Genomic DNA, 24,922 nt, shown 5'->3' with positions numbered 1-24,922 from the left:
AAGTGGCGCTGTGCCGGGGAGGCACCTGCTTCCTGCAGGCGTCCCTCCTGCGTTAAATGTCTCCCGCGGGTGCACCGGCCGTTGGTTCTCAGAGGGCTCCTCAGCCGCTCGCCTTTATTTTATTTATCCCAAAGCTCCCTGGGGCAGGCTTTGGTCTCCTTCCTCTAACTTATTCCTTCCAGCCGCTGTCTCTCACTTTTGGCCCATTACGGAATAACATTCGATATTTTACTGCCCTAGAGCGAGCTCACTACTTTTGTTTCAAACTGTAGAAATTCTTAGAAAAAGACAATAAATAAAAAGCGTTACCTACATCTGCAGAACAATTCTCCGTCCTTTCCCACTGAGGCCTTGTAGTGAAACCCAAAGGGACACACAGGATCCTTGAGACCCAGAGAATATTTCACAGGCAGTTTAATTTTCAGTAAGAGATGTTCCCCACATTTCAGGGGAAAACAAGCCATATTTCACTCAAAAGTCGGAAGGGAAAGGAGGAGACTGGAAATGCAAATGGGGAGAGCAGGAGCAGGGGCCCCTGGGGTTTCAGCCTTTATTCAGCGGTGCGTGTACAGGCGAAGGCTACCACTGTGCAAGCCTTTTCCATGCACATCTACCTCCCCACTCCCAGATCTTCACCCACGTCAGAGTCCCCGGGGGTCTCCTTTTGTCCTTCCCTGCCTCAACTCTGCCGGCTCCAACCCAGAGGCGGGTGGTGACTCAGCGACCTTGTCCTGCAGAGGAAGAGCATGGGAATCTTGGCCAGAGAGGGAGTCGTCAAATCAGCTGTGATCCTCCTGGGTTTGTGTTTCCTGTCCACGGGCTTACAGACCCAGCATCCTGACGGTAGAGAGGAGAGAGCAGGTGGAATAAAGTGTGTTCCCAAGAATAAACTGCTGCACTGAGACACCATCCCTTTAGAAGCTTGGGATTGTCTTTGAGCTGATCGCTAAATCATTTCCCCTTCTTTTTGGGCTAGAACATATTTCCGTGTCTCTCCTGCAGTTGTGTGTGTCAAATCACAGGTTTCTGTCAGGTAGGTGTGAGCGCAGGTCAGGAGCAGCACTCCCCAGGCCCCGTCCTCCGTGCTCGCCTGCCTCCGGGCCTGATTCGAAGAGCAGCATCCGTGTTCACAGCTTCAGTTGAACACGGCTGCTTCCCACATGGAAGAGCCTTGGGTTTCCTTCTAGAGAAGGAAAGCTGCCTCAGGGCCAGAACACGCACACGAGTTTCACACGAGCGTGGAATAAATCTAAAAACAAGGAATAGCGCAGCAAAGGGATTTGTTACAGCAACAAATGGAGTTGAGAGAGAGCTCTGTCCCTCAGAAACCATCCTTCCATGGAAATACTGGATTCAGATTAGAAGGAAAAAGTAACACGTTCTGGGGCAGGCCAGATTTCAGAAGGGAAAAAAAAAAACATTAGTTTATTCCTTAGCAAAAAGTTATTGAGTAGGCAATTATTTATTTTGGAAGCTTGCAAGCAAAGGTGATGTTCTTTTAGAAAAACAGACATAACCCTGTCCTCCTGGGGCTGACAGTCCTGTCGGGAGGCAGACTTACGATAGATAGATTGTTAGTGTGATTTTAATACACTAGAATTATTTAGTGGGGGATGTGCTCTGAGCCAATGAGCAGGGCGGCCCATTCAACCTTTGGATCTCAGAAAGGACTCTCTGGCTGCACAGCTTCAAGTTATTATATATATAAGTTATGTTCTGCCTTAGCATCTGGCTGAGGCAGTAGCCTGTGCAAAGGTCCTGACTCAGAAGAGATCTTTGCTGGACCTGAAAGACTGGTATCACTACAGCATAGTGAGCCAGGGCAGGTGGGGTGTGGACCAGATCACGCAGGGTCTCTTAGACCTTGGTAAGGATTCCGTAGGATATCCTGTTTGTGAATGTAAACCACTGTAAGTTTGGAACAGGAAGAGATACACAAATAAGACTTTGTCGGCTCTGTGTAGAATGGAATAGAATGGATCAGAAATAGATATCCATTGGGAGCCTACAGTTTTAGCTCAGGTGAAAGGTTAGGGCTGCCCCCAACAGGAGCTGGTGGTGAAGATGGCAATAAACTGACCGAGTTCAGACCCACACGTGTGGATCTGGAAGTGACAAGACCTGGTGATGGTGTGAAGGTGAGTGATGATAAGAATACAAAGGTGAGCCCCAGGTCTTGGGTTTGAGCTTCTGTTTGTAGAGACGATGAAGACGAGAGGACGACCATGTGAGTAAACTGGTGTGAATTCTAGCCCAGGTAATTCACCCTCCTTAGATGAACACAAAACCTGGAATGCGGTTGACTAGCAATTCTATTTGAAAGATAGAACCAAATGGAAAGTATGTGGGAGCTACTGAGAATGAGAACTTCAGATGATGATGTATTCATGCCCTCGTATTAAAAAATGTCTTAGAAAACAAAAATCTGGGGCCCTCTTTGTTTTGTCAAAGATAGTTTAGGTCTTTAGTAAAGCTAAGGAAATAATGGTATTTTCTCTAACAAATCTTTAGGAGTTACCGGTGGACGTTTGCATTCCCACGGCTTCTCAGAATTCAGAATATGGGAAAGACAGCATCAAAAAAGGCTAAAATGCAAAATCAATTGTCTCTCCAAACAGTGGTTCATGACTCTAAAAGGAGAAAGAACTATTTCTCAGCTAGAAGACTTCTTTTGATACCTTGTACCCTTGGCAGATGCAATTTTCAGAAATGGTGTTGTGTGCTCTGACGTGGAAGAAAGAAACACAAGGGAAAACATAAAGCACATGGTAACGCTCCTCGCAAGTTTTCACGCTTCGGGCCATGCTGCCTGCTGTAAGTGTCCACAACATGGAAGAATTTAAGCCTTTGAAGGAGAATAGATCTATCAGACTGAAAAGCCTGTTATTTGCTTGAATACCATTCTCAAGCTATACGTTTGTACTTCACAGAGTTTCTTAACCTGTTACATACTGATTCTTGTTTTCATATAAAGAGCATTATTAGATTCGAAAAACCTAGGAGTTTAAAGGGGACTCCCAATCATTTTGCCCTACGAATAAATGAGTTTAATCAGCAATTTTTGTTCCTAGGTGCCACTGAGATCTGCTTGAGAGTGAGCAGAGGAAATATGATGGAAGATGTTGGTAACAGACTCACTGGGTAGTCAGAGGAGAGTCAGCAAAGTCAGTCTGGGCAGAGGGGGAAAAGAATAAAATAAGAGGTTTTTTAAAAATCAGTGAGAATGTCTCCCTTCTACATTGTGAGCCCTGGGAGGGGAAGGTCACGGTCCTCATCTTGGCATCCACACAGAGGTCAGCACAGTGCATCCCTGTGTGTAGGAAGTAGTCATTGAATGTAGAATGTAGAAGAGGCCCAAGAAAATACTTTGCCTATTTTAATCCTAAAATTGGCCCTAAATTACAGAGACCCAGACCAGTGGACACCTGTGCCGCTCTTTCCATGGCTCCTCCAAACAGTCCGGAAGTTCCTTGAGGCCACTGAAGGCAACATTTTATAAAGGATGGGCATTGACGGAGCCTCATTGAGAAAGACGAGCCTGGTGAAATGACCATGAGATCTGATGACATAGAATTGACCTTGATGAAGGTGATTTTGGTTCTATTGCAGCAATAACAATCTAGCTGGAGTAGTTTCCAAGGATAATGACGGGAAACGATGTGGATTTGTAACTAAGAAGGACCCTGCTGTCATTGGTGACCATCTGACATCTGCAGTGGTGCTTGTCACTGCCTAACTGTATAACAGCTTAAAGGGATTTGTTATGCTCTTGCCACGGTTAGGCTGGAGAGGAGAGAGGCTTGGGTGGTCCGCCCAACGCCCTCATGCTGTGTGCAGGGATCATGCTCAGTGCCCTGCTCTTGCCCCCAATGTCCTCCTTTTGCCCCTGACACCTCAGAAATGGCAGCTCGGTGTTTTGTGCATCTTGTTGTTCATAACTTCCCCCAGTGGCACATGTCTGCAGTTGTTTTTGACCCCCTTGTGGTTTCCTTGTATCCTGTTGTTTGAGCTGCAGGCCTCAGTCCGCGCAGGCGGTCCCAGGCCTCAGCCTGCTTAAAAGGCTAAAAGCATTTATCAACCTGACTTTAAACTGCACAAGTTTCTCTCTAGAGCTCTTTTCCATGGAACCCCTTCCTATGCCTCCTTTGTTCTAGGTATAAGAATATTGAGAGATTCCCAAAGCCAGAGGTGAACTTCATACCCAGCAGAGGGAAGGGGACCACTGCATCTGCAAAACAGGAAAACTTTACAACTTGTTACCCTGTGTGCAATCTCTATGGAAACTAGCTCCACCCCTTGAACTATTGAACTTTTACTGTAAAACTGCTGCTTTCTCTCTCCAGCAGGCTCACAGTCCTAGAGGCATTAGCCCACCGTGACCTCCTTTGCCTGGCAAAGAAATAAAGCTGCCTTTTCTACTTCATCCAAAACTCTGTCCTCAAGTCTCAACTTGGTAAGCAGGTACAGAGGCCATGTTTTGGCAATAGAGTCAGAGATTGTAGGCTCTCTTTGATGAGTCTTGATGTAAAACAAACTGGACAAGTGGAGAAGCCAGAGACACATGTGAGTTCAAGGGAGTTTCTTTTCTTACCATTTTTAAAGATGAGAGCATCTTTGTATGATTAGGGAAACAATCCACAGAAAGGGAAATTTATGACATGAGAGAGGACAGAAAATGGCCCAGTGATATCTTTGATTAGACTAGAGGGGACTGAATTCAGGACACAAGTGGAGGTGGCTGTGTAATAGGGAAGAACCCAATCTGACTCCATATTAGATCTGTTCCTTTATCTCTAACCCTGTGTTGTTTCCTGCACTGAGTCATGCTGGTTCCCCACCTTTTGTAAAAGAATGTTGCCTACAACCTGAAATATACAGGAGAGCCCATTCTCAAGGCTCTAACCTTTAAGGATACAACACTTTTCCATTCATATAGAGATAACAAGTTGCAGAATAGAGAATAACATTCATCTTGTTGGAGGTTTATAGGAACATTGTGAGCTGACCTACATGGACAGCTGCAAGAACAAAGGATTCTGACACCAAGAAGTTTGCAACAATCTGCCACACCCCTTCCCCTTTTTAGTATAAAAGGAGACTGAATTCTGATTTGGGGAAGATAGTTCTCCAGGACATTAGTCCCCTATCTTCTTGGTCTGCTGGCTTTCTAAATAAAGTCATTATTCCTTGCCCCTCTTCTCCCAATTTACTGGCCTGTCGTGTGGTGAGCAGAATGAATTTGGACTCAGTCACAGTTGTACTTACATTCAGGCAAACAGATCAAAACAATGATCTTTAAGAGAAGAGGGGACTGACCTAGTGGTCCACAGATCACTGTCACAATGACAGGTAGCTAATGATGTTGGCTAACGGCAAGGGTTTCCAAGAACCAGGTTTATTTCATGAGTAAGGAGGGATGCTGGTCTGGAAGACACAGTGAAGAGTGGGAAACACCTGCTTCACATCCAGCCCACCTGTTCAAGGGATTTGAAAGAACAGGCTGAAGGGCACGCAGAGTCCTCACTACTGTCAGCCAGGTTCAGCTACGGGAAACAGCGAAAGGAATGTTCAGAGAAGAGGTTGAAATAGAGAAGGTTCTGCTGATGACCTTGAGTTCTGGAAGGATTTCACCTCTAAGGAGGCAGGCGGGCTCAGAGATGTACAAAGCTAAAAGGGGTGAGTTTCCAGCTAATAAGGGATGACTTGTGACGGGCGTGCAAACAATGAAGTGTATGGTCGGGCTATTTTGTAAACTGTGGTGATGAGGCTACGCACACTGAGAGTACGGAGGAGAAAATTTCTCCGTAAGTAAGCAGGGCTCTGTGTGTCTCCAGCCCCATCATTCTGATGGTGGTATGGAGGCTGGTGGACGGCCAGTGGGATGCAGATCCCGGTGGACATTCCCTGGCAGCTTTGCAGCACATGGCTTCCTCATACAGTCATGCCTGTTGTACACTGCACAACTCCAGGGGGAGCTGTTTACATTTGTTCCATGTGAATAGTACACTGTCCATGGCAGCTCTTTCCTCAGACATCAGTGGCACCAGGAGCACATGGGGCTCATTATTATTTCTCATTTTACTGATGAGGAAACTGAAGAACAGATAAGTTCAGTGACTTTCTCAGTTTCACGTGACTATCTTTAATGGAATCAGATGTTTTTCTAAAATTAAGAGTATTTTTATACAATTTTTAAATATTACTTCCCATTTACAGTTATTATACAATATTGGCTGCATTCCCTGTGTTGTACAGTACATCGCTGAGCCTCTCTTATACCCAATAATTTGTACCTCCCACTCCCCCACCCCTATATTGCCTCTCCGCCCATCTCCCCACTGGTAACCACTCCTTTGTTCTCTATATCTGTGAGTCTGCTTCTTTTTTGTTATATTCACTAATTTGTTGTATTTTTTAGATTCCACATACAAATAATATACAGTATTTGTCTTTCTTTGTCTGACTTATTTTACTTAGCATAGCACAGTGCCCTTCAAGTCCATCCTTGTTGCTGCAAATGGCAAAATGTCATTCTTTTTATGGCTGAGTAGTATTCCCTTGTATACACAGACCACATCTTCTTCATCCAGTCATCTGTTGATGGACACTTTGGTTGTTTCCACGTCCTGGCTATTGTCAATAATGCTGCTCCGAACGTTGGGGTGCATGTATCTTTTTGAATTAGTGTTTTTGTTTTTTCTCAGATATTTGCCCAGGAGTGGGACTGCTGGGTCATTTGGTAGCTCTATTTTTAGTTTTTGGAGCAACTTGCACACTGTTTTCCACAGCGGCTGCACCAATTTACATTAACGGAATCAGATTTGATTCCGGCATTTGCATGCACTCTTAAGCTTAATGCTGCCTCTTGAATGCCAAGATTCTTTTGTCCCTCTGAGGCTGCTGTTAACCGCCAGAGCCAAACAAACATTAAAATGCACTTGAAGGGAAGAGAGTCAATCTATATAAGAGAAAACTTTAAAACGAAAGCTGTCTTTAATGTTGCAGGCTGGCCTCAATTTTCTGGTGCTCTCTTGCTTTCTGTTTTTATTTAAGGGTGAGGGACAAAGGAGGTTGGAAACCGTGTGTGCAGGGTTGAAGCTTGCTGAATGGTAGGATTCCATGCAGGGTTCCTGGGCGGGGACCTGGCCGTTCTGTTGGAGGGACTCTAAAGTACCAGCATTTGTGGGTCTTTATCTTGTGCTAGACTGTCTCTCTTGGGAAGATCCTCTGGTCTCCAGTCTGAGGGTTTAAACACAGCCATGGGTTTCCTGAGACCAAGCAAAGGAGGTGGGCTGGAGAAGTCTCTGTCCAGTGTTTGGGTTTTTAATGAAAGCTGTTGTTTGCAGCCCCTTGCTAAAACCTTCCAATAAAGATTATACTGTATAGCACAGGGAAACATATACAAGATCTCGTGGTAGCTCACAGCGAAAAAAATGTGACCATGAATATATGTCTGTTCGTGTATAACTGAAAAATAGTGCTCTACACTGGAATCTGACACAACACTGTAAAATGACTATAACTCAATAAAAAATGTTAAAAAAAAAATCAAGAAACCATTTGAAGAAACAAACAAACAAAAATACCTTCCACCGCGCCGGCCACTCCCAAGCCCAGAGCCTCCAGCTCGCAGTGGTGTTTGGACAGTTGTGAACCACGTAACATCCTCCCCGTGGACCTTTACTCCCTTTGCTGCTGCGGAGAGAAACTTCACACAGGGGTGACCAGTCCCACGCAGGTTCACGCTGCCAGCACCTGGCCAGCAACTCTCCATTCTGCCCCTGGGCTGCCCAGGTGCCTTGGAGGGGAAACTCAGTAGGTATCACATGTGTGCAGCCCAGGGGGGTGGGGAAAAGGATGCCACAGCTCACAGTAGGTGGAGGCGATGGAGACGAACTCTGCCCATCCCTTCCCCAGGGCAGGGGGTTCCGGGAGCAGGTTCACAAGCCTTCTCAGAAATCCTGGTGAGATGGAACAACTAGTCACCCACGCTCTGGTCCAGAGAACAATGTACCTGCTCGAGCCTCTCCCTCCTCCTCTTTTTGCTTCTGCTGTCCCTTGGTTCCCGCTTCTTGGGATCAGATTCCTAAATAAACTATTTCCGTGCAAGCCCGTCTCAGCTCTGCCTCTGGGGGCAAATATGCGGAGGAGTGTGTTTGTGTCCTTGCGTGGGTGGTGGAGGGTGAGCGGGCCAACTGGCCGAGTGAGGGGCCAGAGGGACCTGGGCCCTAAGGTTCCTTCACAAGCCTCCCGCGGCCCCTGGGCGCGGCCCCGGCGGCCCCCCGGCGCCCCCCCCCTCCCGCGCGCAGTGGTGGCCGCTGCCTGCCCCTCCCTGCCCTCTCCCTGCAGGGGATCAGGTTGCAGAGCTCTCCACTCTGATATATTATTCATCACCTCGGCAGCTGCTCTGCCTCTTCTAGAATTTTGCTGGCGTCTCTCCGCTGGGACCGGCGCCTCGGCGGTCCTCCGCGGCCTTGCGGGCTCCTCCCGTCACGTCCGGCGTTGGCTGTCCTTCCCGCGGGGCGTCCCGAGGGACGGCGGGAGAGAAGACACGCGAGTCCCGGGCCACAGCCGCACGCGGCCCGCGCTTCCCCGCCGCCGGGGGGACGTCAGGACAGGCCCCGGGCTCTGCGTCCTGCGAGCCCCGGCTGCCTCCCCGTGAAATCCGCGGCGCGGACCCGTCTCTACGGCCCCCCAGCTCTGAGGGGCGATCCTCAGCTCGGCCGCTGGCCCTCGGGGAGACCCAGAGGCCGCCGGGGCTGCAGGGCTGGGGGCAGAGCTGGGGGCCTCTCCGGGCTCGGGGGCCGCGCTTGCCCTGCGCTCGCCCCCCCCGGGAGCGGCCGCCCTGTGGGCGCCCACCCTCCCGGCCCGGAGGAGCCAGCCTGGACTGACCCCGCGGCGCGCCCCCCGAGCCGTGTCTCTGGGCTCGGTCGCCGTTGTCTCCCCGCTGGGCCTTTGGGGAGCCCCAAAGGACGTCGCCTTCAGTTACACGGGGGTCCTGGGCCCCGTGTTCACGTTTTCCTTCCTTTTCCTAAAGTTACCTGTGCGTTCTGGAATGGATTTGGATAGAGGGGCCAATGAATGGACTATAAACCGATGGCCTGTGTGTGTGTGTGTGTGTGTGTGTAGGTGGGCGCACACGGCGGGATGTGGATGCTTTCCTTGTCTGAAATTCTTCTTTCCCACGTGCCAGTGAGGCGGGCGTGCGCGCGGCGGCGGGTAGAGCTGCTCTCTGGCTTCTCTGTTCGGACCCACCCTCATTATTCCTGCCCCCCTGTACTTTCCCACACACGGTTTGACAGGCACTGTGCGTCAGGCTCTGGAAACCATTTCTTCTAGTTCTAGGGACCTCGAGCTGTCACAGAGAGACGTACCGGCGGTGTCAAGGCTGGAGCAGCGCCGCGTCTCCGCTCAGAGCCCGGTATCTGCCACTCGGCCTGCAGACCCGCCCACACGGCGCTTCCTCTGCAAAGACCCTCTGGACCGACCCAGACGAGCTCAGACGCGCCCTCCTTTGTCTGCTCCCCGATTACCTTATGATTCGACCGCAATATAAGCATGTTTCCACTAGAATAAATATCACCTTGAATCACAATTATATTGAGAAACAAGATATTAAAGTGAGATTCTCGTCGGTTTGGGCGGAGGCCCGGAAGGCTAAAAGCGCACAGAGCATCGCTGCGCCTTAGAGAGCTGGGTGGCTGAGGAGCTGCTCGGGAGTGAGCGGAGGCTGGGTCGCCAGTGTCGTTGACTGTCTACCTCCAGCTTCCCCCAGAAGAGATGCGGTTGAAGAGGGCGAGGGAGGAAACCCCTTGGGGGAGGGTTGTCAGAGCGGCGGGCGTTCCCCTCCACTCCGGAACTTCACCGCCCCCGTGGGGGTGGGGGGCGGGGTGTTTCCATCAAGAAACCCACAAGGAAACTGTGCCTGGACGCGCGGAACACGCAGCTGGGGGCTGCTATCCCTTAGATGCTTAGAGGCGGGAGGATGTGGCTGGAGCTCCTGACGGAAGGCACAGCCACACATTTCCTGAACGCTCCCCTCCGTGGGAGATGCCCAGGGCTGTCTTATAACAGGTCCATTCCAAGGGGACCACTGGGACGAGGGGGATCCCGAGAGAGAGGTGGTCTACGGAAGCTCAGGGGTCAGGGGAGACTTGTAAGGGGTCCAACTTGAAAAGAGGCATCGCTCTGTTGAAAAAAGAGGGCAGTTGGAGCTCCCAGATGAAGAATCTTGAGGAAGGCACAAAACACAGGCACCCACACACACACACACAGGTGTATTTTAGTTGCTTATGCAACCCAGCAGTACCAATGCCGAGTGGTCCACTGCACCTGCCGCGTGGGTGTAAAATCACCTTTGCCCCTGAAGCTCCTTCCCCTACATCCAGTCTTGGAAGGGTCAGAGGTCAGAGCTGGTGTGTTGGGGATGAAATGCTTGGAGAAACAACAAGAGCTGACCAAGCTTTCCTCTCTGGTGTCACTTTGCCTGGTGACATTGCAGCAAGGACCCCTCAGCTCTGCCCTCTCCTTTCCCCAGCCTCCACCCAGACTGCCTCTGTCTCTCCCTTACCATGATCACCCCCAACCTGAACTCCACTCAAGCGCACATCTAAGGTAAATCTTTCCGTGGACAGTTTCCATCTCTGGGATTCCTCATGTACAGTGACTCCTGGCACATCTAGGGATGAGACACCAGGCACTGTGGTCCCAGTAGCACACTGGGCAGAAGAAGGGGCACTTAGGGGAGGGTATGTCTCAGTGGTAGAGTGTGTGCTTAGCATGTATGAGGCCCTGGGTTCAAGCCCCAGTACCTCCATTAAAAAATAAATGAATAAATAAACCTAATTACCTGCCCCCCCCTTTTTTTTTAAAGAAGAGGATGCTTGTGGATGCTGGACTAGGCTGGTCAGCGGGGTCTACCTGGTGGGAAGGGCAAACAGTCAAATAGCATGAGCAGTTCTATTTGATCTGGACTGTCATTAGTAGCAGAATGCCCCAGTGAAGGTTGCAGGGTTCTGGTCCAGATCAGGGAATCTGGGAATGAGGAATCTTCAGTGAGGCTGTCTGCTGGGGCCCCACCACCACACAGATGGTCCTGCTGGATGATGGCTGGGATTCAGAAGCAGAGCCCGGTGCCTGAGGAGAGACTCCTGTGCACTGGAATATGACGCTGACTTCTTCATCCATATAGTTTAGTTTCACGTTACCAACTTCAGTGTGGCAGACTTGATTCTAGACAGGTGTTTTCAAACATTGTGCGTGAACAGGCATCACTAGGGGGGCTTATGAAAGTGCACATATTCCAGGGGTTTGCTCTCATTGTGATCAGAGATTTTGGGGTGAGTCCTGGGAATATGCAGAGTAGTAAGTTTCCCAGATGATACAACGCATGGTTCCCCAGACCACTAGGCATGTGACTGCATGCTGACCATTTTATTACAAGACCAACGCAGGCTTCATTTTGCCTTTTCTGTGTTTCTCCCTCCAAGTGTTATGTAATTAAAGCCGAGCCCGTGGGTGAGCAATTCAGGAGGGGCTGGGGGACCAAGGCTGCAATTAGATTTTTCTGCAGCAGCATGACAACGGATTATTTAAGACTGCGGAGAGGCAGGTGGGGACCAATTGTAACAATGTGTAAAATGATCTGTGAGTCACCCTCCCGTCTTGCTGAGAGTTTGCCCACACGGAAGATTTTTTCCATCACTCGGTAATGATGCTAAGAAATTGTGCTTCCTCCTTGGAACTGCCCACTGAGTAATTTATAGGACCTGGAGGATGAGGAGAGTAATTAGGTTTTGTGTTTTGTTATTGCTGGGTGATTCAAATGCTGCTGTTCCCTTGTCAGTCCTGATTTCTGAGAAGCCACATTCACATGTAGAAGCCGGAGGAGGTTGACGGTTTCCCTGCAAAACAATGTCTTCAGAGCTGGTTTCCTTTCTGCACACTGCCTGCTTAAAAATAGAAACCCTGGGTCCCAGAGGGAAGTGGGAGCAGAGTCTCTGGGTGCTGAACAGCTTTGGTAGCTTAGGAAAAACATTCCTTGTTTTCAGTAGAGGAGACACTGCTTCCAACAGGTGGAAGCTGGGTGGGCGGGGTGGGGGGAAACTGTTGTAATTATGTTTCTTACTGGTACAAATTATTCCTAGGACACTCTTTGACTGGATGAGGTGAATGCCAAATTTGCACGTGAAGAAGATGCTCTCAAGGAGATGCTAATGTGGTTTGTGTCGTGTTTTTCAACAAGGAGAGTTTCGAGATGGCCTGGAATGTGTTTTTCTTTCCCTTGGAGATAACAATACTCCTGTGAGCTACAGCCTCAAGAACAGAACAAAGCAGACCAGCCTGGTGTGGGACTGGAATTACGCATTTGGCTGCCTGAGCGCTGTGGCGAGGTGGCCTCATTCATTCCGCGTGCATTTACAAGGAGCTCCGTGCCAGCTACTCTCTCAGCACCGGGCACGCACCAGGGACGGAGCAGCCCACATTCTGCGGCTTACATTCAGATGAGGGGAGAGCTTGACTCCCTGGCCCTTACCCTGCTGGTTTAGGCAGGACTTCGGACAAGCTGATGAAACTCTCTGACTGTGACTTTCCTCACTGTCAAGTGACTTCCCTGTGCTGACTGCACGTCCCCAGTCTTCCCGGGTATCCGAGTCACAGGAATGACTGACAAGCACGAGCCCCTCCCCGTGGACTCTGATTCAGCATTTCTGGACCAGCCTTGGGCAGCAGAATGTACCTGAGCCACTCGGGGAATTTCAAATGCTCTAGCAGCCGCATTAAAAAAAAGGCATAAAGAAATAAGTCAAATTCTAATCTTTTATTTGATCCCGTATATTCAAAATTATGTCATTTCAAGAAGTAATCAATGTAAAATAGTAATGAGGAGCTTTGTGTTCTTTCTCGGTGCAAAGTCTGCAAAATCTGGTGTGTATTTTACTCTGACACTGCCACTCAATTCGGAATAGCCACGTTTCCAAGTGCTCAGTAGCCACCTGTGGCTGGTGGCCACCATCGGGGACAGCCCAGGCCCACCCCGAGCTTTGGAATCTGGACCTTTGATAAGCGGTTCCGAAGGTTCTTATGGCGGAGCAAGTGTGGACAGACTAGAGCAGACGCTCTCCAAGGGCGCTCCCAAGTCTCATATTCTGTTAGGATGTCAGCGGAGGGGAGGGGTGACATCGGAGCATCTGCCACGCAACTGTCACTGTTTCATGTTTTCAGAACATCAGTTTTGTAACTTACTTAGTCTCCTCTGCCTTCCCCTCCCCTCCTCTGTGTGGTTCAGCTGCGAGTCAGGGCTTCTTGGGAATGACACAAGGACGCCAGAGACGCTCCGAAGAGGAAAGCTTGAGATGATCAAGGGGATGAGGAGGCTGACTTGGGAGGACAAACTAAAAAGAACAAAACTCTTCAAGCTAGAAAAAGACAGCTGAAAAGTCAGGGAGATCAAAGTCTGTAAAGTCACGAATTAAAACAAGGCTGAATAGATGCGTTCTGAAATCCCCAATCAGCAGAACAAAGGGGCCGACTGGGCAGCCTGAAATCGTGACCCTTAAGACAAATAATGAGGAAAAAAGTACTTCTTTAGGCAGCAGATTGTAGAATTTAGAAAATTCATTCCCGGGAGCACAGCAAAGGATGTAAAATGAATAGATTCAAGTGATATTTTGGCTTGAGCTATAACCTCTTACAATATCCTAAAACATGCCCTATCTCCTTGGTAAGTAGTTAGGTTTGGTTTTAAGCTTTTTGCAGGGGAGGAGAGATGGGTAATTAAGTTTATTTATTTTATTTCTTTAATGGAGGTACTGGGGCTTGAACCCAGGACCTCATGCAGCTAAGCATATGCTCTACCACTGAGCTATTACTTGCCCTCACAGGTTTGGTTTTATTTAGAACACTTTCCATCTGTCTATCCATCCACCCACGCATACATCTGTTTGTTACACTTTGTAAGGATCTATTCTGTGAAATGGGTTTTGTTAGAGGTTTTAATATGTAGAAGTTCATTGAACATACGTAACAATCCTGCAAGGAAGATACTGCTGTATCTGTTTCACAGATGGCGTAGCGGGCTCAGAGAGGTTACGTGACTTGTCCAAATCCATTTGGCTGACAAGTCGTGTTAGTTCTTGGTTTAAAACTCCAAGCACTTTAGCAAAGTCCAGTGGTCTTTGCAAAGGACAGGAGGTGGGGCCAGATGTCTACGACTAACCCAGAGCGCTCTCATGAGCAGACTGGGAAGGGCCTCCCCTCTCAGAGGGTCTGTCACCAAGGCTGAGTTCAGCACACCTGCCAGGACCTCACAAGACCCAGCCAGCACCCCCGTGCCCCACCCTGCACAGGGTTGTGGACCCCGCTTCTGAGTTGCTATCACATGGTTGTAGATGTGTTCCATCGGTTTGGTTTGTTGAGCTTTCTTGGGGTAACACAGTACGACAAACTTTAGGAGATAGGAACTTTCAGCATCACAATAGTACATAGTATGGCAACCAGCAAAAAGCATTAAGAGCTTCTTCTCCAACCTCCTGCTCACAGTACCGGCCCTGCTGCTGTGTGTTAGCGGCCTTGGCCAGGGCTGGGGTTCGAACCGACATCCGCACTCCCCATCCAGAGCTCCTTCCGGGCTGGTGAGCTCTGTAAGCCAGGCCCTTTCACTGCTCTCCAGCTTGCAGAGTGACTCGGAATTTGACACTGCTTTTCTTAACATTTGATGGAGATGCATGAAGTATGTCATATTGGACTGAAAATCATTAGGACCAATAACATGGAAGAATGATTTACAGCTGGTAATTGAAGAGTTAGTGTTGGTGAAAGTTATTCTGGGGGCTTCGGAGCAGAGGCTGAAAAGTCTTTCCCGGGCCTTGCTGTCCCTGGTTAGAGCGCCTTGCATGCGCTGTTTTCTCCAACATCCGGAACGCCCTCCTCACTTGCCTCCCTGTTTGGGCCACGTTCCGGACACCTGTTCACAGGACGCAGCAGGAAGGCAGGTGAGAATCTCGGGACTGGAGATGCACGGACCGGCAGCCAGTGATTCACAAGCCACGCAGTTTACTGGGGCCACTCAGAACACCACACAGGCTTGTCAAAGTCAGGCAGAGGGGGGCGATGATCACTGCAAGGAGATGCCTGGGCGGGAGGCGTCTCAGGCTCAGTAGCAGGTCGCCGACCTGCATGAGTGGGAAGTTGCCGTCTGCTCCCACACAGCCTCCGTCTGCCCACGTCTCTCTGGAGCCGGCTCACCCAGCAAAGAGCCCTCAAGCCGTCCGGCTCCATGGTCTCTGTTGAAGGTGTAACGTTACCCCAGGGGAGGGGTCTTGGCTCTGTCCGTAGGTCCTTTTGTTCTAGCAACGTACACGACCCACCACTCTTCTTACCTAAAGTAGGTTTCTCAGTTTCCCTCTGCAGGACGCCCGCGGTCCTGCGCAGGCATTTGAAAACCCCTAGCATGGAAGTTCCCACTGGCCACCTTGACTCCATTCTGAACTACTTAACACAGCGTCAAGTGTCACACAAGGTGAGGGGGGCTCATAACGCAAATAAGTCACACCCTAACAACACCCAATGCACATAAGTGTTGTCACAAATGGACCCTGAATCTCAAGCCTTTGACTTGCAGAGACCGTGTTCCTCAGTCAAGGCGCCGTCTGGTGAGGGTTGCTGAGGAGTGGCTCTCCTGCAGGTGTCTCCTGCACAGGGAGCTCCCTCATAAGGCTCCCCTGCATCGCTCTGCTTGTGTCTCTCTTACTGACGTGGGTCCTCTCATTGGCAGTGACTCTGGGATGGAAACTGTTCCCAGGTGGCAGCTACGCCACGAGTCCCTTCCTTCTAGGCACACAGAGAGACGGAGTGGGCGGAATCTTAAAATTACACCTCAGCAAGGTTGTAACCAGGAAAATAAACGCTTTTAGCTCCTAATGACCTTCCTAGGATGTCCTCCGGAGATCGCACCCATTAGCTCTGGCAGCTGATTGATTTGGAGGAAGGACTGTGACTCAGAGGCAGGCGGCCTTGGGCTCATTACCAAAGCCAGGGAGGTGGTGGTCAGAAGGGTGACGCTGACCGTCAGCCGGGCCCTGGGGCGAGGAGGGGGCGTCTCTGTGAGCGGAGGAGTCACACTGGCCTCCTTCTCTCATTCAGGAAAGGCTTTCACTCTATCCTGAAAAGCATCACCCCGAGACACTCACGGAGGGGACACCATGGGCCAGGATGCGTTCTGGGCTCCCCCACTGCTTCATGAGAAAGGCTTGCCCAGTGGTGTGAGGTCTGATGAGGGGGCTCCACAGTGTGGATCCCAGCAAACCGCGAGGCTGGCGTGGATGGAGTAACTGGCCTCAAGGGCAGAAGAAGAGAATTCCATAAACACGGTCACCATCATCGGGAAAAAAGCACAGGAAAACTCAGAGAATGAGCCTCATGAACAGGATTCCAGCTGCTCAGATGTACTGGGGAAAGGCCAGCCTTGTCCCCTCAGGCCTTAGGGGACAGGGATGGCCGACAGATGAAGGAAAGTCTTAGTCTCCAGCAGGCGGGTCACAGAGGAGCTGGCAGAAGCGGGTGCTCTGCGGGGCCTGCGCTCCACGGACAGGATAGAGCGTCAGCGGAGAAGGTATCTGATCGGCATGGAGACGCTGCCCACCTGACTGAAGCCCCGAAGCTGCGGTCCAGGACTCCTGTGTTTCCCCCTCCAAGGACAGGACTGGACCCGGAGCCTGAGGCTGGCGGTTCGACGCCTCCAGCTGCGAAGATGAATCAGCTGGTGGGGCAGGGAGCCCAGGGCCGCCGCGGAGAAAGTTCGCGGTCATTAAGTGATTCCCCTGGGAACTGGTGGGAAGGCGCCACCGCCGGGAAGAATGTCATTGATGTGGGCGGGGTGGTTCCCGGGGCCCTCCCAGCCAAGACCTCCCTGCCTTTGGGATTTCAAACCAGCTGCAAAATCCAGGAGGCAGCCTTGCCTCGCGGGCCCCCTGACACCCCCTTTGCAGCCTAGTCAATGTGCCCATGGTCATAACTGGGATACAGGGGCCCAGGTGCAGCCTCCAGCTGGCCAGCACTCTGCCCCGTGACAGGATCAGGGATGCCAGGGGACTCTGTTCTCCTCTGGTCTTCCGCTGCCTGCCCGCCTGCCCCGCTGCCTGCACGCCCCCACCAGAAAGACGGTTCAGGACCAAGGGTGACACCTAAGAGTCGTAGCTCGTTCACTCTTGACTACCACCCTTGACATTTCTTATCCCCAGATAAGACCCTGCAACCAAGGGGTTCGTGACGGGCGGGGGGTCGACAGCCTGGGAAAGGCAGAGCCAGGATGCCAGCCTCAGTAGAACCAGAATGCGTGCTGTCCGGCCCCACCTCGCTAGGGAAGGCGGACAGTGTGCTGGGGTTAACAATGGCGTACGCAAATACCTTACCTGGGACTCGTAATTCAGCACCTCCCACCTGTAGTCAGGGATTTTACGCGGACGAGCAGGAAAGCACGTGGGCACTGGCTTACATCTCTCAGCGTGGGGCATCCGCGCCCGCTCCACGCTGAGCATTGCACATATTGTATCGCTGTTTCATAGCTTTGCAACGTAGTTATTATGAAAGTGGGAACTGAAGCACCGAGGATGCACATAACTTGCCTGAATTTGCACAGCTGGGGTGAGCCTGGATGGAGGCACGTATACCTCCCAGCTTCCCAGGGACAACTGCCGACATCCGTTTGACCTGGCTGTCCCTGTCACCTTCCCAGCCCTCTGTGTCGTATTCCCAGCCCTCCAGGAAGTCATCAATTTGCTAAAAATAGTTTCTGTGGCTGATGGGTTTTTAATGTAGCTGCTGCCTCTGGCCCCTCCCTAGAAGCCTACGAAGTCCAAGAGGGGCTGGGGGTGGCGCTAATCTTAGCAGCCTCCAGGGCTGAGGCTGTGTCTTATTTTTAACGAGGTCAAGGGCAGCCCCTGGGGAAAGGGAGGGGCTGTCTCTCAGGGCGGTGTCTGGGCGCCTGGAGCTCTCTGCTAATCACCCCTGTTTCTTTTGCTTCTCACACAGTCTGGGTCAGAGGCAGAGACATCACTCCCCCAGGTAATTCTTGGGGGTCACGTCTTTCTGACCTGGCTGCCCCCAAATGGGTGGAGTGAGAGAAGAACCTGTGTATCTCTCAGACACCACCTGCCCTTCGAAGCCCTTGCTTTCACGTCCAACAGGCAGCTTCCTCACTGAGCTCCGGCTGGCAGGCTCTTCACAGGCAGAACCAGCAACCTCGACCCTGGGAAGACAGCGCCAGCAGCCAGAGGCTGTTCCTGTATCTCAGGCTGCATGAAAAGCTGGTTCCAGGGGCAGCCCGAGTTTGGACTGACCCCAAGAGAGGGGGTGGGCAGGGCCGCCCCCACGGAGCACGGGATGGTCTGGTGGAGCGGACACCAGCTTAGAGCCTGGTTCAGGCACGAACTCGCTCCTGCGAGAAGCGCTTCGCCTCTGAGGGCCTCGGTGTTCCCGTCTGTGGTGTGGGGCTATCCCCCGTCTCATCCCCCACGTGGGCAGAAAGTCAGTGCGTGGAACTTGGCTCGTGAAGTCACAGTTCAGAGCACTCTTCTCCATCCTCCGCACGGTCAGTCTGCTCAGCCCGGCTCCCGGGCTCCCCCAGCACCACCTGCGCCCTTTCTTCAGCCGCCTGTGTCCACGCTGCGCGGGCTGCTGGCTCAGCTCTGCGCTTCCCGGTCCACACAGGCGGGCTCGATGCCTCGGCCACAACTTCTGCAAACCCCCCCACAGGGCACTCGTGGCACTGCTCACCTCTGAAGACGGGGAAGGCAGAAGGCGGAGGGCAAAGGTTTTGCACACTTCTGCTCCGTTATCCTTTGGTTAATGTCAAACGTGTGACTTCGCTGTTAGTTGTCTACACGTTACTAATTTTTATGGATTCCTGAGTATTGACCCTTTTTATTATTACCAGCTGTCCCTCTTCGGCTCTAGCAAAATTTCCCCTCTCTGAATCTATTTTATAAGATATTAATACTGTCACTCAAGGTCTTTCACAGTGGCTGGTTGCAGGGAGCAGCTTTTTTCAAACTTCCATGCTCAAGCTGTGTGTCCTTGAATCTGAAGCGCTCCTCCCGTTGACAACATATACTTGCTTCTTGTTCTTTTACCAAGCTCGAGAACCTGCGTCCTTCGATTAGCCTGTGGAGAACACTCACATCCAATGCAGGTGTCAGTGTGGCTGGCTTTCAGTCTCATTCTGCTGTTTGTTTTCTGCAGGTCTTGTTTATTCTTTGTTCCTCTGCTTTTTCTTTGTGTTCGATTTCTTAGTGTGTGATTTTTCTTCTTCTGTTCATTTTTAGGTATATCTTAAACAGTTTTATTGAAGTAAAATTGGTATCTAATAAACTGTGAATGTTAAGGTGTATAACTTGATGAGTTTTGACATGAACACATCCACAAAAGCACCACTGTACCCCAATACTCCCCACCCCTCCCCGCCCATCAACACAAAATAACTGGCCTTATTTCCATCCACATTCATCAGTTTGTATAACTTGGAATTTTATATGAATGGAAACCTACAGTGTATTCATTTTATCTAAATTTACCCGGCACGATTCTTTTAAAAAAATGATAGGTAAATAAAAACAAGAAGAAACATGGTTGTTTGATGATTCATCCAGGTCGCAGTGTCCCGCTAGTTTATTACATTAAATGACTAAGTACTAGCCCGTGCTGGACAGAGAGATACGGCTACAGATTTATAAATATATGCTACATTTTGCTTATCTGTTCACCTGTCGATGGGCGTTTGGGGTATTTCGTTTTAGGCTGTTGTAGATAATGCTGCTGCAAATATTCACGGCCACGGTTTTGAGTAGATGCTTATTTTTATTTCTTTTGGATATAAAGCTAGTAGTGAAATTGCTGGATTGCACGGTAAGTATATTTTTCTAAGATCTAGGATTTGACAATATTTTGTCCCAGTCTGAGGCTTGTTTTTTGTTTTCTTTATGATGCCTTTTGAAGAGCAGAAGTTTTTCATTTTGATGGAATCCAATTAAGCCAATCTTTCTCTTTTATTTATTCACTCATTTTTTAGTCATTGTGTGCTATATCTTTTTCCATTCCTTTATTTTCAATTCTTTGATGATCTCAGCTTTAGTTCTCTGTGTTGTCACAGAGTCCTTTCATCAGTCTATGGTTTCGCATTCTGTGTTGATCCACTGTGACAATGTGCTGTCCTCCACCCTCACGCCTGGCAGTGGTCGGGGCCATCTGCAAAGACTTCATGTTGAATTCCTCGCGGTGCCTCAGCTGCACCAAGCATGCAGAAAGCCCTGAGGAACAGCGGCTGCGTTAGTTGGTGCGTTGCTCATAGGTGCTGTTTGTAACAGGATTAAGCTTTAGAAGTCTCATTCTTCCTTCAGAAAGACAGATGGTGACATCTGAAATATAGACCCTCTGCAGTATAACTCGAAGGCTCAGTGCCTTTTAGTCAACCAGACTCAGCCTTGACGTCTATCCATCCCTCCAAATTCAGAAGAACCCGCAGACGTGGGCTTGTCGAGAACTTACACACGCTTTTGCTCTATGACCCTTAGATTAGTGTTAGAAGTGGCCGCAGACACATGCCCCCTCCCCCCTGGAATAACAAGAGGTTACTCCTTGTTAGCAAATGCTCTGCTCGGGCCATCCTGTGTGGGGGAGAGGCCTTCTCGTGCCATCGCATGGGGATTGTGTTCTTACCAAGGCCAGGAGAATGTGCCTGGTCCCACCAAACCACCCAGGTTCCAAAGCAGCGGGTGAACAGCGGCAATCTTGAGACGGCCTTCCCTCACGGGTGTCCTGAGCAGCCCTGCCAGCCCACATCTGTGCTAACAGGTGTCGCAGGTCACATGTCTCACGTTTCCTCCTCGGAGCATCAAGGTGAAGGCCGCCTGAACAAAGGGCTAAGGTACATGCAAATGCCCCTGCCGGTGGGTGCACGGTGTGGGGTGCTCTGTTATTCTTGGCATGCTTGAAACAATCTGAGCTTTAAAAAATATAAAGTGTGCATTTCCAGTCACTCTGAAGGGGTGGGAAGAGGACAGTTTCTATAAGCGTCTGCTGTGCATGTCTTGGGAGCCACCTGTCAACCTTCTGTCCCTTTCCAAGCACCTGTTTCTACTGCTCCTCTGCCTCACCTCTGCATTCCCACCACTAATCTAAGCATCGGTCAGCGAGAAGCAGCTTCACCAACACCAGGAACAGGCGTAGAAACGCAGAAAGCTGCGGTGGGGCCCCCTTTGATGTATTTGGGGTGAGATGCGGCCCTTTCCCTGTGACTGGTGCTGCGGGACGTGCTGGAAGGCAGAGGAAGGAAGAGGGCTCAGGGCAGAAGCCCCGGCAGTGAAAACCACCACGCTTTGTCCATCTGACACTCCTGTCCTTGGCTAATCATGACCCTGGGCTTTTAGACAATTTTTGATAATGAATATCAAAGGGGAGTAAAGATACTCATTTCTGAAAATCACCCCTGCCCTTGGTTTGCTAGAACTGAGAGGAAATTCACGTGTCTGGGGCCACACTGATCAGCTTTCGGGGCAGGTGATGGGCTGCTGACCTCGGTGGGCAGAGGAGCTGTTAAAAGGCACCAGTGGGGGCTGCCAGGCTTCTGCGACAACCCAGATGACACCCTCATAGGGACATGAGGTGCTCATTTGTGTGACGCCCTCCCAAGAGCAACCATGCTCTATTGTCTTGGTCCAGGTGTTGGGCCCCCTGGCAATCAATCATTTGGATTCAGAACTGTTTGCTGTGGGTCTTTCGTGCCTTCAGCATCACGGGTGAGGAAAGGTAGCCATCACTGGGGGTGGTGGGTGTTTAGGCTGGCAAGACTGATCGTGAGTGGGACCGATGGGGTCCCTCCTCCTGTGGACAAGCGAGTGACCCTGAAGATGGCTGCATCTCAGGGATTGGGCTGAGGGCTGCAGCACTCTACAGGGGCCGAGAAAAGGAGCAATGAGTGATGGCTCCGCCAGACACAACTCCTGAACGTTGCCCTGTAACTGGACCCAGGAGGAGGCATCGAGCAGATCTTCTGTGTATTCAGCTTCTTCATTTGGGAAGAGGGCATGGGTCAGCGAAGTGGGGGCAGGGCTGGCATGCTAGGAATACGTTCTCACTTCACCGGGTTTTAAGTGAGTCAAAGGAGGCGGCCTATGCTGTTTAAGAAGCCAGATGCTTCCAAAGCAAGTTCATCTAAGTCAATTGTCATTGCTTCTCCTCAGAAAGCAAAGGCTTTCCTGGGAAATCATTATAAAGTTCAAACGTACCAATCTTACACTCTGCAAAAGGTAATCTTTGCATGATATGAACCAAAAGAAAAAGATGCAAATGAACTTATGTACAAAACAGAAACAGACACACAGACATAGAAAACAAACTTATGGTGACCAGGAGGGAAGAGGGTGGGAAAGGATAAACTGGGAGATCGAGATTTGCAGAGACTAGCTACCACATAAAAAATAGATACACAACAAGTTTCCGCTGTGTAGCACAGGGCACTACATTCAGTATCTTGTAGTAGACTATAATGAAAAAGAGTATGAAAAGGAATGTATGTACATGGATGACTGAAGCATCATGCTGCACACCAGAAATTGACACAACATTGTAAACTGACTTTACTTCAATTAAAAAAAAGGTAAAATTTGAAAAAAAAAAGTGATCTCCAAACTGAACTCCATTATATGGTCTAGGGTTTTTTCTTATTAATTTTTCAATTGAATCATTGAGGTTATTAAAAAATAAAAGCAAATTTGAGTATTATCTGTCAGGTATGCCTCCAAGTGTTTCAAGCTATTACCATAAAAATGCTATTTAAGTCATGAAAATTGTAGTTTTTTTGCATCAGAAATGCGTATTTACCATATCCCATGAAAGTTTAATCGGTTAAATATTGTGAGCTTTTCATTCAATTATTGTGCAAATGAATCATGTATAGGGAAGTACCTGGTGCTTATTTCTGCATTTACATTAATGGGAAGATCTACATGCAGACAGCGTGGCTGGTGGAGCTGGAGGGCAGAGGCCAGCTGCACTCAACAGAAGGGACCACTTGAAGCCTGAGCTGGAATAACGGAAGAGTTTCAGAAATATGATGAGACTTAAGGACTCTGGTTCCTGACAAACAATACTGGACACTAATAACACATCTAATTCCAGATAATCACATTGCTACAAAGCAATGCTTGTCTCAGTGTGGAACTCAGCTTAGAAACCAGTCTCTCCAGCCAGCCCGTGGTCGCCAGCATCTTGATGTCACAAATGAGACCAAGATGTACAGTCCCTGGCTTAGGGTCCCAGAGCCTCGTGCAGGTTCCCAGGTCCCTCGTCGCTGCGCCCTCTCACCTGGCAGCAACGTGCGGTTAACCCCCCCCCCCCCCCCCCCACCGCCCCGGTCCATCTGAAACCTGGCCTCTGGGATCCATCCCGACCACAGCCTGGAGCAGAGTGTCACGGGATCCTGACCCCCGGCGTTTCCCAGCTGAACTTTGAGTCAGACCTCAAAGTCAGGCCAGGGTCTTCTCTCCGGGGTCCTAATGCTGGATTCTCACCTTGTGTCCAGCTGTGACCCCAGTTCCCAGATGCTAGCCTCAGACACCTGCTTCCCCAAGTCCCCTGGGAGGCCATGGTTCGGGGGGATGGGGCTGGATCACCTGTTCTGCTCCTGCCGGATTCGAGGCTGCACTGGCCTCCACTCTGCCTGATGTGCCTCCCCCTGCCCCCCCCCCCCCCGCACACTCTTTATTGCACTGACTCCCTGGTTTCAGTTCCTGGAAACCTAACTTCACATCCTTGATCCAAAGCCAATGGTCTGGTGTTACTTACTAATGGTCACCGTGCCTCCTGCTGATTGGCCAGCCGTGTTCACGGTTCTGAATCCCCCCGGGGTCTCCTGCCACTAGGTTGATCCCGCCTCGTGAGTTGGACCCTGTTTGCAGGGAAGGCAGCTGCTGGCTTTCATTCTCACCTAAGTTTGGCTCCTCCTCATCTCCATCGGGGTGTCCAGACTCTCCTCTACTCGCAGCCCGCAGCGTTCCACTCTGCTCCCCACATGCAAGTCCGTCTACGGCTCTGACCACCACGCTCCCTTTGCTTTCTGTCCTTTTAGACACCGTGGCTCATCCAAGGGGCTCACCTGCCACAAGACCTAAGAGGGGAGCCACACCGCAGCTGATGGGATAAAGAAAGGGGAGCCTTCCCTCTCCGCCCCGACATCCTTAGCACCCTCCCCTCACAAGACAACAGTCTAACAGGGACCATCCAGAGAGCGCTCCCTGCTCTCACCTAACCCAGCCAGTCCAGGCACTCCCTGTTTGCTCATCCTTCCTGTCCTCCAGTTTGTAGGACCCTGTGCTCTGAAAACCAGACCTCGGGCTTTTCTGTCAACTGGTCTCCGTCTTTTTTTTTTTTTTTAAATTGAAGTCTAGTCAGTTTACAATGTTGTGTCCATTTCTGGTGGACCGGCTAACTGGTCTCCGTCTTGGTTCAGCCAGCGGGAGACTCGTGCAGGGCCCACCCCCGTTTCTCTGCTTCAGGCAGTGTCTATGGAAGTGCTGTTCTCCCAGCAGGTTTCCGTCCCTGCCAGACAGCCCCTCGGTCTGCAAACCCAGCTCCGGTCCTCGGCTCCCCCTGAGACGCCACCTCCTGAGGAACCGCACAGCTGGGAAACAGGGCGGGGGGCTCGCTACGACCACCTCCTCCCTTTGCGCCTCAGCCAAAGGCGGTGCTGGCTCCGTGGCGTCTGGTCTCTGGGGGGCTGCACGCTGCCCTCCCGGCCAGGGCTGACTTCGCGACTGCCCGCTGCATCATCAGGCGTACAGCAGCCTTCGGGGATGAGTGACGTCACACTCCACTACGCACATAAACTTTAAAATGGTGCAGCTTGTACTGCATACATCAACTTTAATAT

The 24,922-nt window shown here is 50.5% G+C and overlaps 1 pseudogene; it reads left to right on the top strand.

Moving 5' to 3' along the window:
• The first annotated feature begins 2,342 nt into the window (after positions 1-2,342).
• On the top strand, positions 2,343-2,895 carry LOC105098700 (PAX3- and PAX7-binding protein 1-like; annotated as a pseudogene).
• Positions 2,896-24,922: the final 22,027 nt, after the last annotated feature.

Source organism: Camelus dromedarius, chromosome 7 (assembly GCF_036321535.1).
Source record: "Camelus dromedarius isolate mCamDro1 chromosome 7, mCamDro1.pat, whole genome shotgun sequence".
In the NCBI taxonomy this organism is placed as follows: Eukaryota; Metazoa; Chordata; class Mammalia; order Artiodactyla; family Camelidae; genus Camelus; species Camelus dromedarius.
Note: the sequence above shows the minus strand (reverse complement) of the source record. Positions and strands in the feature narration are given on the sequence as shown.